Genomic DNA, 15,910 nt, shown 5'->3' with positions numbered 1-15,910 from the left:
GTGATTGCTGGCACCACCCCTGCCCAGACCTAACACCTCTGGCCAAGGAGTTAGGCCTGGGCAGGGGACCCCCAGCTCCCTATGATCCCCGACTCCGCCCCTGCTCATGATCGCTGGCTCTGCCCATGCCCAGGCCTAACACCTCTGGCCAAGGCATTAGGCCTGGGCAGTGGACCCCCCAGCCCCCCGTGATCTCCTGCTCTGCCCCTGCTCCCTGCGATGACTGGTTCTGCCCCTGCCCAGGCCTCATGCCTCTGACCAAGTTGTTAGGCCTGGGCAGAGGACCCCCAGCCCCTGGGATCTCCCGCTCTGCCCCTTCCCTGGCCTAATGCCTCTGGCCAATGTGTTAGGCCTGCGCAGGGGACCCCCAGCTGCCCACAATAGCTGGCTCCGCCCCTTCCCTGGCCTAATGCCTCTGACCAAGGCATTAGGCCTGGACAGGGGACCCCCCAGCTCCCACCATCACCGGCTGTGCCCCTACCCAGACCTAATACCTCTGGCCAAGGCATTAGGCCTGGGCAGGAGACCCCCAGCTCCCACCATCGCCAGCTGCACCCCTACCCAGACCTAATACCTCTGGCCAAGGCATTAGGCCTGGGCAAGGGACCCCCAACTCCCATTGCCGGCTCTGCCCCTGCTTCCCGCAATCACTGGCCGGGGTCGCGCAAAGGCACTCAGTTCTTTGATCACGGGGCAGGGCAAAGGCACCCCCAGGGCCGCCTTTGCCCTGCCCCCTGGCTCTTGGCTGCCTCCTCGGTTTCTGATCACCGGCAGCGGCAGGCGGCTTCTTCCATCCTTCCCCTTTCACCTCCCAGCATTGCACCTACATATGCAAATTAACCGCCATCTTAGCTGGTAGTTAATTTGCATATCGCCCTGATTAGCCAATGGGAAGGGTAGCGAAGTTACGGTTAATTACCATGTTTGTCTATTATTAGATAGGATATATATGCATATACTAGAGGCCCAGTGCATGAATTCGTACACAGGCGGGGTCCCTCAGCCTGGCCAGCAATTGAGGCCTATCGGGGGGCCCTCCGCCTGGGGGGAGGGACCACGGGAGGCTGGCCAGTTGGCCCTGCAATCGGGGCCAATGGGGGAGCTGACTGAGAGGAGGGGCCACGGGAAGCCGGCTGTGGGAGTGGACTGACCACCAAGGGGCAGCTCCTGCATTGGGCATCTGCCCCCTGGTGGTCAGTGCACGATATGGATGTGTGTCTCTGTGTGTGTGTGTATATAGACTAGAGGCTCGATGCATGAAATTTGTGCAAGGGGCTTGGCCCTCCCAGCCCCAGCTTCCTCCAGGGGGTCATCCGGAAGGTTATCCGGACGGTCTTTCCACTGTTAGACTGCCCGGTCTAATTAGCATATGACGCGCTTTTTTTATTATAGATATACTAGAGGCCCAGTGCACGAAATTCATGCACTGGTAGGGCCCCTAGTGGCTGACCGGCTGCCGGCCGGGGCCTCCCTCCTCCCCCCCCGGCCGGCCCTGAGCCCTGGTCGAACGCCCAGACAACTCCCGGTCGAGTGGACAATTTGCATACTACGCTTTTATTATCTAGAACACACACACATATAAATTATTTCCTCCCTGAAATGAATAAAAATATATATATTTAAATAAATTTGGCATCTTTCCCCCAAAAGGTTGGCAGAATGTGTGAAACCTAAGAGACTGTTGATGGCAAAGTTATTCTCATATGCCCACCGCTGCCCACTGCACAAGGACCCCGTGCCCTGCACATATTTTAATCTTGAAGGCGATGATGAAAAAGCAGCACCTTTTCAAAGCGAACCTTTAGATGGGAATTTGCACGGCGATTGCCCGAGAAGCTATCCATTGTGGCTGCGGCCGTGCAATTTGCAGGGGGGAAATGTTTGCATCTGGGGCCGGGAGATTGGAAAACGAAGCCGTGAATGGATCTGAGTGGGGGGCCTGGGAGGAAGGGGGATGAGCTATTCATCGTCCTGCTTTTATTTGCATGGATTCTGTGTGGGCCTTTTGCCTCGGTGACCCTCGTCGAATTCTGAAATATGAATCAAGACCGAGTTTTGGATGAATATGCATTTGGGCCTGGGATTGCAGGGCAAACAGGGGGGTTTTTTTGGTATTTTTTTTCTTAAATGGTTCCCAAATGAGCCGAAACTCTTCAAACATACATGGGAATCGGTTCATTTCCATTGGAAAGGAGCTCCTATGTGCGCACTGTGGCTCCCTGGTTGAGCGTCGACCTAGGAACCAGGAGGTCACGGTTCGATTCCCGGTCAAGGGCACATGCCCGGGTTGCAGGCTGCACCCCAATTAGGGGGCGTGCAGGAGGCAGCTGATCCATGATTCTCTCTTGTCATGGACTAGAGGCCTGGTGCACCAAATTCGTGCACTCAGCGGGGAGGTCCCTTCAGCCTGGATTGCGAGAGGGTGCAGGCCAGGCCGCGGGACCCCATGGGTGCATGATGGGGGCCGGGAAGGGACCACTGACCAGGACTAGATGTGCATTTTTTTATTTATTTAAAATATACTTTATTGATTTTCCACAGAGAGGAAGGGAGAGCGATAGAGAGTTAGAAATATCAATGAGAGAGGAACATCGATCAGCTGCCTCCTGCACACTCCCCACCAGGGATGTGCCCGCAACCAAGGCACATGCCCTTGACCAGAACCGAACCCGGGACCCTTCAGTCCGCAGGCTGACACTCTATCCACTGAGCCACACCGGCCGGGGCTAGATGTGCATTTTTTTTTTTTTTAAAGGAATTGTGTACTGGACTGGCCTCTTTCCACAAATCCACACCAGCCCCCGGCCGGTCAAAATGCAGACACGGTATGTTTTGACCCGAATTTCCCGACTTATTGACAGTGGGTATTTTATTGTGAAAATTCTCCATTACACCCTTTTCAGGGCAGGACGTAGTGGCAACAAAACCCAAATCAAACCCTGTGTGTCCGACCCTGTTTGAATTTTCAGTATCATCAAAGCTTGAAGCGCCAAATTCAAGGACATTTTGGCATTTTTTTTTTTTTTCCTGGAAGCTGCCTCTGTAAATTAAAAAAAAAAAAAAAAACTTGCAAAGGAGAAGAATCATCGGCCGAATCTATAAAAAAATACAACACAATACAGAGAGGCCTCTAAAAAAGTTCAACGCCATTATAAATGAAATTCCGACTGGAAGGAATTCTTCAAGTCAGTTAAATTTTATTGTCTCTATTATCAACTTTATGGAAGTTGGGAGACCCCCTCGAGCAGTGAATTCAGATGGACTCTTTGGCGCGTAATAAAATAAAAGAACGTCCTATTTTACCTAAGGGGCGTTTGCGAAATGACTTTTAAAGTAAAAATCATAAAAGTTTAAAAAAAAAAAAAAACACCACACCAAAACCCAGGGAAATTGTCGACATCATTCTTTTTTTATTTTTTCCCCCCCTTCCCGTTGTTTGAATTCTCCCAGGAAATGATATAAGGGACGCTGGTTGATAAACCGTGAATCAGCCCTGGCTGGTGTGGCTCAGTGGATAGAGCGTCGGCCTGCGGGCTGAAGGGTCCCCGGTTCGATTCACGGTCAACGGCACGTTCCTGGGTTGTGGGCTGGATCCTCTCCTGGCTTCTGGTTGTGGGGTACCCCACTGTTGGGGGCGTCTCCAGCTCCTGGGATGGGGGCGATCCACGTGGTGCCCGCAGCTCTGCGCGCAGAGAGCACGCGTTCTGTGTGCCCGGCCCGTGCATCTCGCGTTCTGTGCGCAGGAGCGCACAGGGTCCAGAATTGGGTTCCCGGTTCGAGTCCTGCTGGTCCAAAGTTAGGGGGGCCCTGCCCACTGTGGAGAGGGGGTGCCCGGGGCCCGCGGGGCTGCAGAGTGTGGCCTGGCTCCTGCAGGGAAGGCCAGGCCTCAGGCGCTCAGCGCGCACAGACGGGAAGGCTGGGCTCCATGGCTCAGCTGATAAGAGGGTTTCCAGCGACTCTTCCCTTCCCTGCGCATTTATACCCGCCCCGGGCTCCCAGGGGGCAATGCGAGGGGAGTCAGGCTGGATGGTGCTAACTGAGGCGGAAGGTGGGACAAAATCCCGGTCTACAGCGCGTTCCCGGGTTGTGGGCTGGATCCCCAGTTGGGGGGGGCGCAGGAGGCATGCGATGCATGACTCCTTCTCATCCTGGATGCCTCTCTCTCTCTCTCTCTCTCTCTCTCTCTCTCTCTCTCTCTCAAGTCAATGAGAGATTTTTGTGGCTGAAGATGGTTCCTTAACGGGTCTCAGTGGAGGCCGCCCCTGGGAGTCCTGGGCCCCGCGCCGCCTCCCAAGGACCTGGGGGTACCTGTGAGCAATTCTCTGAGATCCCCAATATTTCTGTACCTGTTGTCCCTCCCGCTGCGAGGCATCAGGCGTGGGTAGTCTGCAGGGCGAGCATCGGCTGGGCTGCTGGGGCGCAGCCACCACCCCAGGAGGCGTCTCCGGCTCCGGGCTCCTAGGCGCCGGACCCTCCACTGCTCTGGGGGTTTCTGTCTCCTGGCTGCTGGGCGTCGGGCCTTCCATGGCTGGGGGGGTCTCTCCTGGCTTCTGGGTGTGGGGTACCCCACTGCTGGGGGCGTCTCTAGCTCCTGGGATCTGGGCGATCCACGTGGTGCTGGCAGCTCTGTGCGCAGAGGACGCGCGTCCTGTGCGCCGGGCCCGAACAGCGAGCCTTCTGTGTGCAGGAGCGCACAGGGACCAGAATTGGGTTCCCGGTTCGAGTCCTGCTGGTCCCGAGTGAGGGGGCCCCGCCCAGGGTGGAGAGTGGGTTCCCGGGGCCCGCAGGGCTGCAGAGTCTGGCGCGGCTCTTACGGCTCCTTCGGGGAAGGCCAGGTCTCAGGCGCACAGCGCGCAGAGATGGGAAGGCTGGGCTCCATGGCTCAGCTGCTGAGAGGAATGTTTCCAGAGACTCCTTCCTTCCCTCCGCATTTATACCATCCCCCCCCCCCCCCCCCCCGGATCCCAGGGGGCAATGCAAGGGGAGTCAGGCTGGGTGGTGCTAACTGGGGCGGTGGGACATAATCCCGGTCAACAGCACGTTCCCGGGTTGTGGAATAGATCCCCAGTTGGGGGGGGGGGCGCAGGAGGCATCCGATGCATGATTCCTTCTCATCCTGGATGCCTCTCTCTCTCTCAAAATCAATGAGAGATTTTTGTGGCTGAAGATGGTTCCTTAACGGGTCTCAGTGGAGGCCGCCCCTGGGAGTCCTGGGCCCCGCGCCGCCTCCCAAGGACCTGGGGGTACCTGTGAGCAATTCTCTGAGATCCCCAATATTTCTGTACCTGTTGTCCCTCCCGCTGCGAGGCCACAGGCGGGGGGAGTCTGCAGGGCGAGCATCGGCTGGGCTGCTGGGGCGCAGCCACCACCCCAGGAGGCGTCTCCGGCTCCGGGCTCCTAGGCGCCGGGTCCTCCACTGCTCAGGGGGTTTCTGTCTCCTGACTGCTGGGCGTCGGGCCCTCCATGGCTGTGGGGGTCTCTCCTGGCTTCTGGGTGTGGGGTACCCCACTGCTGGGGGCGTCTCTAGCTCCTGGGATCTGGGCGATCCACGTGGTGCTGGCAGCTCTGTGCGCAGAGGACGCGCGTCCTGTGCGCCAGGCCCGAGCAGCGAGCGTTCTGTGCGCAGGAGCGCACGGGGACCAGAATTGGGTTCCCGGTTCGAGTCTTGCTGGTCCCGAGTGAGGGGGTCCCGCCCAGGGTGGAGAGGGGGTTCCCGGGGCCCGCAGGGCTGCAGAGTCTGGCGTGGCTCTTGCGGCTCCTTCGGGGAAGGCCAGGCCTCAGGCGCACAGCGCGCAGAGATGGGAAGGCCGGGCTCCATGGCTCAGCTGCTGAGAGGAATGTTTCCAGGGACTCCTTCCCTCCCTGCGCATTTATACCCCCCTGGGCTCCCAGGGGGCAATGCGAGGGGAGTCAGGCTGGGTGGTGCCAATTGGGGTGGAAGGTGGGACATAATGAGATTGAGGGGGATCCATCACCCTGGTTGGGGCTGGATAGGATCAAGGTGTCTTGCTTGAGAGCCTTAAAGTGGGGTTCTTTTTCTTTTTTATTTAATGAGTGGTTGTTTTTCTTTTAAAATATATTTTATTTTATTTTATTTTACAGAGAGGAAGGGAGAGGGATAGAGAGTTAGACACATCGATGAGAGAGAAACATGGATTGGCTTCCTCCTGCACACTCCCTACTGGGGATGTGCCCGCAACCAAGGCACATGCCCCTGGCCGGAATCGAACCCGGGACCCTTCAGTCCACAGGCCGATGCTCTATCCGCTGAGCCACACCGGTCAGGGCTAAAGTTTGTTTCTTTGTTTTAAAACAAACCACAGTTAGTCGGATATGCTCAAAAAAAAAAAAGAAATCAATGACAAAATATTCTCAGATGAGGATTAACAAAGCAATAAATCAAAAATTTTTTTGTTTTTTGGGGGGACTTTCTTTAATTGATTTATTGCTTCAAGTATTACAACGAGTATTATATATGCCTCTCCTTTTTTTTTCTCCCCTTGACCCTCCCCTAGCCTCCCATACCCCTCAGGGTCCTGTGTCCATTTTTAATATATTTTATTGATTTTTTACAGAGAGGAAGGGAGAGAGATAGAGAGTTAGAAACATCGATGAGAGAGAAACATCGATCAGCTGCCTCCTGCACATCTCCCACTGGGGATGTGCCCGCAACCCAGGTACATGCCCTTGACCGGAATCGAACCCAGGACCCTTCAGTCCACAGGCCGACGCTCTATCCACTGAGCCAAACCGGTTTCGGCTCCTGTGTCCATTGCTTAAGCCCATATGCATGCACACAAGGCCTTCGGTTGATCCAATCAGAGGAGAGTCAGGCTGGGTGGTGCCAATTGGGGCGGAAGGTGGGACATAATGAGATTGAAGAGATCGATCACCCTTGGGTGGGGATTAAGGTGTCTTGCTTGAGAGCATTAAAGTCAGTTTCTTTTTTTTTTTTTTTATGAGTGATTTTTTTTCTTTTTAAATATATTTTATTGATTTTTTTTTTTTTTTTTTTACAGAGAGGATGGGAGAGGGATAGAGAGTTAGAAACATCGATGATAGAGAAACATCGATCAGCTACCTCCTGCATGCCCCCTACTGGGGATGTGCCCTTGACTGGGAATCGAACCCGGGACCCTTCAGTCCGCAGGCCGACGCTCTATCTGCTGAGCCACACCGGTCAGGGCTAAAGTTTGTTTCTTTGTTTTAAAAACTGTGGACGAAAGGGGCCACACGCTGACCTGACAAGCTCAGGGAAGGCCTGCGTGGCAGCCTAGCGGACTCAGAGACCTAAAATAACCACAAAGGATGGTCTGAAATTAAACTTCAACTAAAAGCAGTGATGGTGGGCAGTTATGTCCTAGGCCGGTACCTTCACTGACAAGATCAACTTTGATCCTGACTGAGCCCATTTGCCTTTCTGTCTCTAAGATAACATACCCTTGAAATGTCTGGGTAACTTGTAACTTCCCTTTTTCTGGAACCCCTGGGGCACAACCAAATGTTCTGGGCGCCAGGACACATACTACAAATTCCTTTATTATCATGTTAATTGTTCCTGCACCCACCTAAGTATGTGTCCATCATTTTACTTTTTATCCTATCACAGAGGTTTCCCCGCCTCGCTTAATCCCACCTCCTCACCAATGAATTTCATGTATAAATACGGATGTAACCCTGCCATTCTCCGGAGCACTATCTCCATTCGTTGAGGTTCTGCTACCCGGCCTATGTCAACAGTTTGGCTCAAATAAACTCACAAAAATTCTTTACAGGTTTCAGTGGTTTTTTACGTTAACAAAACAAACCACAGCTAGTCAGATATGCTAAAAAAAAAAAAAAAAATCAATGAGAAAATATTCTCAGATGAGGATTAACAAAGCAATAAATGAAAATTTTTTTTGTTTTTTGGGGGACTTTTTAAAATTGATTTATTGCTTCAAGTATTACGAAGAGTATTATATATGCCTCTCCTTTTTTTCTCTCTCCCCTTGACCCTCCCCTAGCCTCCCATACCCCTCAGGGTCCTGTGTGCATTGCTTAAGCCCATATGCATGCACACAAGGCCTTCGGTTGATCCAATCAGAGGAGAGTCAGGCTGGGTGGTGCCAATTGGGGCGGGAGGTGGGACATAATGAGATTGAAGAGATCGAGCACCCTTGCGTGGGGCTGGGTAGAATTAAGGTGTCTTGCTTGAGAGCCTTAAACTCAATTTCTTTTTTTTCTTTTTTTATGAGTGATTTTTTTTTTCTTTTTAAATATATTTTATTGATTTTTTTTTTTTTTTTTACAGAGAGGATGGGAGAGGGATAGAGAGTTAGAAACATCAATGAGAGAGAAACATCGATCAGCTGCCTCCTGCACGTCCCCCACTGGGGATGTGCCCGCAACCAAGGTCCATGCCCTTGACCGGAATCGAACCCGGGACCCTTCAGTCCGCAGGCCGACGCTCTATCCGCTGAGCCACACCGGTCAGGGCTAAAGTTTGTTTCTTTGTTTAAAACAAACCACAGTTAGTCGGCTATGCTCCAAAAAAAATAAAAACAAAATAAAAATCAATGAGAAAATATCCTCAGATGAGGATTCACAAAGCAATAAATTAAATTAAAAAGACACTCCTCTACCGGCTTAGGTCATCGTTTTTATTATGTTTAAGCGGATATTTCCCTGTGATGCCCTACACCGTGGTTTCTGGCACGTGCCTCTCATGGGATCGTGAAATGGGGGGCCGCAGACCAGAGCGATTCTGGGTGAGGGCCGACCTCCTTGGGTTAGAAGTGAGCCATGTCCCTACAGAGAGATTCAACGTCTATGCTAAGGGGGGGGGGGGGGATTCCACAGCAAAGAAATAAAATTAAAAATAAAGAAGAGCTGGCCTTGATTAGGAAAGTCATAGAAGCATGAAAGGACAGCCCTCGGCCTGACCTTAAGGTCAAGCACTCATTCCATCATTTCAGGGAAAAAAGAGATTAAAAAAAAAAAAAATAGGCTCATGTTGATTATTCGTGCTCATTCGTATTTGGGGGGTCACGACCTCTTTGAGCATCTAATTAAAATGATGAGTCTCTCTCGACACAGTGCATATGGGCACCTCATATTTCTCAATCTCTTTCGGTTGCCAGGGCCTTGGTATATCAATTTTTTTAAAAATATATATATATATTTTTTATTGATTTCAGAGAGGAAGGGAGAGGGAGAGAGATAGAGAGAGAAGCATTCATGAGGAGAGAGAATCATGGGCCGGCTGCCCCCTGCATGCCCCCTATTGGGGATGGAGCCCGCAACCCGGGCCTGTGCCCTTGACCGGGAATCGAACCCGTGACCTCCTGGTTCATAGTTAAATGCGCAAGCACTGAGCCATGTTGATGTGTCAGATTTTATACTTTTAATTGTATTTTTGTCGCTGGTGAGGTAAGAATTTATGCAAAGTTGTTTGGGAAACTTTCCATCCTATAGAATAAAATCCTAATATGCAATCCACAGAACAGCAGAAACGACTGGTCGCTATGACGCGCACTGACCACCAGGGGGAAGACGCTCAACACAGGAGCTGCCCCCTGGTGGTCAGTGTGAGGGGAGCGGGCCTAAGCCGGCAGTCGGACATCCCCTGAGGGGGTATTTTCATTTGATTTTGGAGACGAAGGGAGGAGAGAGAGAATAGAGAAACATCCATGATGAACAAGAATCACGGACCGGCTGCCTCCTGCACGCCCCCTATTGGGGATCGAGCCCACAACCCAGGCTTGGGCCCTTGACCGGGAATCGAACCCATGACCTCATGGTTCATAGGTCGACGCTCAACCACTGAACAACCCAGGCTGGACTAGAAGGTGTTAAATTTTTATTTTGTTTTCCTCCCAATACTAAGAACACAATTTTTCTTTCATTTTGATGCCATCCCGGGGGCCTGGTCTTTGCGGGGGGGCGGGCGGGGGGGTGTACAGTTGCCATGTCGGGCATCGCCACGAATGCAAACATGACCCACATTCCAGCACAGCACTCCCGACACCCCGCCGACTAAACCCAGGCTCACCCGCCCCCCCGTGAGGATCCCTGTTCTATTTCCAACAATCAGACGGACAAGCTTGTAATTGCATCCGACACGGGCTTTCCATCAAGTCGGCCTCAAGCTGGGTGTCCAGGATTCGCGGAGCGCCTGGCAATTCATCATCGACTCCCCTTAAGATCAACGCCCCCACCCGACCCCCTGAGACCCCAGGGGACACCTCTGGCTACCACCGCCTCTTGCAGAAAAGGGGGACTTAACTGTGAGAGCATCGACCTGTAATTGTAGCTTCTTTTTTTAAAAGAAAAATGTATTTTTTTTGTAGTTGATAGTATTACAGATCTCTCCCATTCTTCCCCTTTTCCCCCCTCCTCCCAGCTCTTACCCACCCACCCCCCAGGTCATCACTAACCTATTGGCCGTGTCCATGGGCTAAGTATGTCCTATATAATAAAAGCCTAATAGGCTAAGGCCGTTCAATCTCTCGCTATGACATGCACTGACCACCAGGGGGCAACAGTCAACCAGTTGGCCAGTCACTGTGATGTGCACTGACCACCAGGGGGCAGACAGTCGATCTGTCAACCAGTCGCTATGACATGCACTGACCACCAAGGGGAAGACACTCGACCAGTCGCTATGACAGGCACTGACCACCAGGGGGCAGACAGTCGACCTGTCAACCAGTCGCTATGACGTGCACTGACCACCAGGGGGCAGACAGTCGACCTGTCAACCAGTCGCTATGACGTGCACTGACCACCAGGGGGCACTCGACCAGTCGCTATGACTTGCACTGACCACCAGGGGGCAACAGTCAACCAGTTGGCCAGTCACTGTGACATGCACTGACCACCAGGGGGCAGACAGTCGACCTGTCAACCAGTCGCTATGACATGCACTGACCACCAAGGGGAAGACACTCGACCAGTCGCTATGATGTGCACTGACCACCAGGGGCAGGCAGTCAACCAGTTGACAGTTCACTATGACAGGCACTGACCACCAGGGGGCACACAGCCAACCAGTAGACCAGTCGCTATGATGTGCACTGACCACCAGGGGGCAGAAGCTCCGACCATTAGGTTAGCTTGCTGCTGGGGTCCAGCCAATCGGGATTGAGCAAGACGGGCCGGACACGCCCTGGAGCCCTCCTGCTGTCCCTCCCCAGCTGGCCAACCTCCTGCATCCTCCCCGGCCCTGATTGTGCACCAGTGGGGTCTCTCAGCCTGGCCTGCACCCTCTTGCAATCCGGGACCCCTCGGGGGATGTCGGAGAGCCAGTTTCGGCCCGATCCTGCAGGCCAGGCCGAGGGACACCCCCCCCACTGGTGCACGAATCCGTGCACCGGGCCTCTAGTGAATAAATAAACTCAGGCACCTGCTAAAAGGCAGGACCACAGAGAGAAAGTCACAGCTCTCCCATGAAATGCAGCACTTACGTCTCTAAGGCCGAATTCACAGCGTGAGGCCCCCGTGAAGAAATGTTCCATCTATTACACGTATTTAAGCGGAGCCCGGCCACATTAGAGGCTATTTTGCCGGGTCGTTGAGCATGTGTCTCCGCTGGTTGTATCTGCTCAGTCTCTACTGAATGATGGTCCGGACATCAGAGGGCGGAGGACCCGGGAAAATGCAGGGAGACGCGTGGCCGAGCCATAGAGCGTGTTTTATGCCTTCAATTTTCCGAGCGGAAAAATATCGGACGAGGCCTCCCTCCCACGCAGATGAGGCCCTCGTATCGCCGTGCTGAGTAAAACCATTAGTGTAACAGCTGCGGTGCAGCGGCCCTTGTCCATTGTAAATGCTTTTTAAAAATCTCGAAATGACAGCCAGTTTCTGATGGCCATTTTTTTTAAAATTTAAATACTAGAGGCCCGGTGCACGAATTTGTGCACATGGAAAGCAAATTAATTAGAAGGAATATTTTAGAGGCCGGGGAGGGACTGAGGGAGGTTGGCTCCAGGGTGTGTCTGGCCCGTCTTGCTCAGTCCCGATCGGCCGGACGCCAGAAGCAAGCTCACCAACTGGCCGGAGTGTCCGCCCCCTGGTGGTCAGTACACGTCATAGCGATTGGTTGAATGGTCCACTGTCTGCCCCCTGGTGGTCAGTGCACGTCATAGCAGTTGGCTGAATGGTCGACTGTCTGGCCCCTGGTGGTCAGTGCATGTCATAGCGATTGGTTGAATGGTCCACTGTCTGCCCCCTGGTGGTCAGTGCACGTCATAGCGATTGGCTGAATGGTCCACTGTCTGCCCCCTGGTGGTCAGTGCACGTCATAGCGACCGGTTGAGCAGCCTTAGCAAATCATTAGCATATTACGCTTTGATTGGTTGAATGGCTGACCAGACGAACGGACACTTAGCATAATAGGCTTTTATTATATAGGATACTTTTTATTGATTTCAGAGAGAAAGGGATAGGGAGATAGAAACATTCATGAGGAAAGAGAATCATGGACCGGCTGCCTCCTGCACGCCCCCTACTGGGGATCGAGCCTGAAACCTGAGAATGTGCCCGGGTTTGACCAGAATCGAACCCGGGATCCTTCAGTCCACATGCCAACACTCTATCCACTGAGTCAAACTGGCCAGGGCTCTGATGGTGTTCAAATCCTGTATACAGGGTGGTCCTCTCTGGCATGACTTTCCCCACATTAACCCCCATCATCCCTTCCTGCCCCCACCCCAGGCCTTCACCCCACTATTGTCTGTGTCCATGGGTGATGCATCAATGCATATAAGTCCTTTGGCGGGTCTCTTCCTATCCACCCTCCCCTGCCTTCCCTCTGAGGTTTGATGGTCTGATCAATGATTCTCTGTCTATGGATCTATTATGTTCATCATTTTATTTGGTTCATTAGATCCCGGGTAGGAGTGAGATTATGGGATACATGTCTTTCTCTGACCAGCTTATGTCACTCAGCATCATGCTCTCCAGGTCCCTCCGTGCGGTCTCAAAGGGTAAGAGAGCCTCCTTTTTCAGGGCTGCATACTATTCCACAGTGTCAATGGACCACAGCTGTTTAATCCACTCGTCTGCTGATGGGCACTTGGGCTGTTTCCAGATCTTAGCGATTGCGAATGGCACTGCTATGAACATAGGGGTGCATATATCCTTTCTGATGGGTGTTTCTCGTTTCTTGGGATATATTCCTAGAAGTGGGATCACTGGGTCCAATAGGAGTTCCATTTTTATTTTTTTGAGGAAACTCCATACTGCTTTCCACGGTGGTTGCTCCCATCTGCATTCCCACCAGCAGTGCACGAGGGCTCCCTTCTCTGCTCATCCTCACCAGCACTTGTCGTTTGTAGATTTTTTTTGATGACGGCCATTCTGACAGGGGTGAGATGGTATCTCATTGTTGGTTTGATTTGCATCTCTCGGATGATCAGTGGCTTTGAGCATGTTTTCATATGTCCCTTGGCCTTCTGCATGTCCTCTTTGGAGAATTATCTATTTAGGTCGTTTTCCCACTTTTTAAAAATATATTTTATTGATTTTTTATGGGGAGGAACTGAGAGGGATAGAGAGAAACATCGATGAGATAGAAACATCGATCAGCTGCCTCCTGCACACTCCCTACTGGGGATGTGCCCGCAACCCAGGTACATGCCCTTGACCGGAATCGAACCCGGGACCCTTGAGTCTGCAGGCCAACGCTCTATCCACTGAGCCACACCGGCCAGGGCTCCCATGTTTTGATTGGATCCTTTGTCTTCCTTTTGTTAAGTGGTGGGAGTTCCCGGTGGATTTTGGAGGTTAACCCCTTAGTGGATGAATCGTTGGCAAATGCGTTCTCCCATGCAGTGGGCTCCCTTGCTGTTTTGTTGACGGTTCCTCTCGCTGTGTGGACGCTTTCTATGTTGACACAGTCCCATTTGTTTATTTTCTCCATCGATTCCCTTGTCCCAGGAGATGTGTCTGTCAACATTTAGCCATGAGAACACGTCGGATGTTTTCCTGCCTGTGGTTTCTTGTAGGATTTTCATGGTTTCACGACTTCCATTTAAGTCTTTAATTCATTCTGCGTTTATGCTTGTGCGTGGCATGACTGAGTGGCCTAGTTTGATTTTTATTTTTTTTTTTTACATGGATCCGTCCAATGTCCCCAGCACCATTTATTGAAGAGACTGTTTTCATTTGCATCGCTCTGATGATGAGCGACTTATTATTATCATTATAATAATTACTGGAGGCCCGGTGCACGGATTCATGCACTTATGGGGTCCCTCGGCCTGGCCTGCGGAGATTGGGCCCTATCCGACATCCCCCGAGGGGTCCCAGATTGCGAGAGGGTGCAGGCCAGCCCGAGGGACCCCATAAGTGCATGAATCCGTGCACCAAGCCTCTAGGATGCATATAAGATCTTTGGTTAATCTCTTCCCGCCCTCTCCCCTTCCCCTTCTGTCTGAGATTCATCAGTCTGTTCCATGTTTCCATGCCTGTGCGTTGAGCGTCTGCCCCCTGGTGGCCAGTGCATGTCAGAGCTATCGGTCGAACGGTCGAATGGTCAGACACATAGCACATTAGCCATATAAGTATAGGCTAGAGGCCCAGTGCACGAAATTCGTGCACAGAAAGGGTCTCTAATGACTGGCGGCTGCCGGCCAGGGGGCCTCCCTTCTCCTGGCGGGCTCTGCCCCATGGTCGAACTCCTGGTCAAACTCCCATTCGAGGGGACAATTTGCATATTAGGCTTTTATTATATAGGATCATTGCTCAACTAGTATCGATCTAGTGTCGGCTGGAGATAAGACAAGCGTTGCATACATACACGCACATTCTATACGTGCAATTGATCGCTTTGAATTGTCCTTAATATCTCCCATATTTGGCTTCGTTTTAAATGGTAAAATCTGAAAGTAAACGTCATCATGACAATTTTCCGGAGGCCATCGCCATTTCTTCCAGAATTCGTGCTTTTCCCCCCGTCTGGACGCCCCTGTTTCTCTATCCTTACATTTAACGAGGAGCTGCCGGCTCGCCGTGGGTCAGAGACGGGCTGACAAAGGCCAGGTGCGAACAAGAGACGTTCCTCACGCGGCCGCCAGGGAACGAGACACACGGCCGCAGGAAGTGAAAAGGGCACGTCACCCGGTGACATGTTGTTTTGTCGAGTCCATAGAGTCCTCAGGCTCATTTTCGGGGCCGACGACGGCGTATCCGTGACACGCCTGAGGAATTCTGGCCATAAGATGCTTGCAGCTAAAAAGTAAATTAAATGAAATGCTTGCAGCTAAAAAATAAAATAAAATATAAAATAAAATAAAATAAAATATAAAATAAAATGCTTGCAGCAGTGGTATGGGTATTCCTTCCTCCCCAGCACCTACCCCCCCCCTCCCCCCCGAATCACTGTTACAAAAAGGGCAGAGGGAGAGGGGGGGCATATGGGCATTGCTCTGTTTTTCTTTTTCTTTTTAAAAAATATGTTTGTATTGATTTCAGAGAGGAGGGAAGAGGGAGGGAGAAACATCTATATATATAAGAGCCTAAGCTACTGTCCAACCGCTCGACCGTCTGACCAGTAGCTATGACGCTCACGGACCACCAACTGGTAGCTATGACACGCACTGACCACCAGGGGGCAGATGCTCCCACTGGTAGCATTAGGCTTTTATATATATAGATATACTAAAATAAAATAAAATAAAATAAAAATAAAATAGCGCCTTAACTCACTAACTGGCTACAACCAAAGAGAACGCGCCCTCTAAGCACCCAGAGGTGAGGTTGCAAGAGAAAGCGATTCCGACTCACCCACAGGCGCCCATCGGTCAGCCCAGCTGGGCCCGTAGAACATTTTTGCAGGAAATGACCGTGTGCAGAGGGCTCCTGTGGAACACGGGGCGGCCTCCCCGAGAACCTGCCTTGCGTTGCAAATTCTGGGCACGGCGTTTCG

The sequence above is a fragment of the Myotis daubentonii genome, chromosome X, assembly GCF_963259705.1.
Source record: "Myotis daubentonii chromosome X, mMyoDau2.1, whole genome shotgun sequence".
NCBI classification, from domain to species: Eukaryota; Metazoa; Chordata; class Mammalia; order Chiroptera; family Vespertilionidae; genus Myotis; species Myotis daubentonii.
The sequence above is the reverse complement of the archived record's forward strand: the minus strand, read 5'-3'. Positions refer to the sequence as shown.